The following is a 1,431-nucleotide window of genomic DNA, read 5'->3' on the forward strand; positions in this document are numbered from 1 at the left end:
ACCCCTCCCCAGCCCCCTCCCTTTCCCAACTGTCCCCATTTATAAAGTGAAGGGATTGGCCTAGATGATCCCTCAGGTTCCTTTTAGCTCACTAAAATTCTATATTCCGTGATCTCTACTTAGCTTTCTTGAACCCAGGATGACAGCAATGCTGTATGGAAATCATTGGATTTGGAGTCAAAGAACCTGGGCTCAAATATTGATTCTGCTGTCTGTGTCCTTGGGTAAGTTACTTAACCCTTCATAGGCCTCAGTTTCCTCAATTGTAAAATGAAGGCATTGAACTAAGTAACTTTTAAAGTCTATTTTAGCTCAAAATCTATGAAATTATATGTTCTTTCCACCTACTACTCCTCTGCCTTCCTCCTTTCTCCACCAAAAAAAAAAAAAAAAGAAAGCAGACCATAAAAGGAAATGGAAAGAAGAGGAGTACATTGGAAACTGAGTAGAAAGCCACCCAATTCTCCCCATCCTGTCTTCTCTTTCCAAATATTCCTCTCTCAACTTTTTCATATCTTTTCCTTAATCCTATCATCACATCCCCACTGTCCCTTGCTACGTGCTTACACCTCTCCAAACTGTTCTATCTCTTCGCCTGTCCCGAGTCCTTCTTTAGCCCTGTCACCCCATCCCAGCTCTATAAGATATTAGGAGGATGATTGGATGCCTTTCTACCAGCTTCAGATCCAGTCTTCTTCATATTTCTTCTCACTATCAGTTTTTTTTTGGGGGGGGGCAGGGGGAATTGGAAGAGCAGGGGGGTAAGTGAAAGTAATTTAGTCTCTCAGATTTATAGCAAAGGGACCTCAGGAGTGACCTAAACTTCATCATACAGATAAAGAAGAGGATGGGGGTTAATTGCATGCACTACATTTCCAAAATATTTCATTCCTTCCAGCTCTTCCCATTCTTTCAAATCTATCTGTAATGTATGTACCATCTTATTCAAGCATTCTCTTGTTCTTTAGCTCTTTTTACTTGTTTATCATGTGGTATAGGTTGAATTGACCTATAAGAGCTTTTTGGGGAATCATGCATCCTGGAGCTTCCCTGAATTTTTCCAGGAATGTGTTAAGTAACTCAACACTATGACTTACTTCCTGGCTGCCTTGGGTCATACAGTGTCTTGGTACTGAAAGGACTCTTCCAAATGGTGTATGATTGACAAAACTCCTTGTCACCCCTTGACATAGGCAGAGGGGCAAGATGCCATACCTTTTAACTCCGTTTCTTCCTTTGACTTTCCCTATGGTATCCTGTAACTCTTAAGACTTCTAGTTAATAACAGAGCATCATCATGGCTTCATCATCAACCACAACTAGAGTAGGGAAATTTCACCAAGAATGTAATGTATAAATATCCTTTTCCAAGTACCATTTTCCTCAAAATGGACATATTCAGTAATCCTATTTTAGAAAAAAATTGAAGAT

The sequence above is a fragment of the Macrotis lagotis genome, chromosome 8 (assembly GCF_037893015.1).
Source record: "Macrotis lagotis isolate mMagLag1 chromosome 8, bilby.v1.9.chrom.fasta, whole genome shotgun sequence".
Taxonomy (NCBI): domain Eukaryota; kingdom Metazoa; phylum Chordata; class Mammalia; order Peramelemorphia; family Peramelidae; genus Macrotis; species Macrotis lagotis.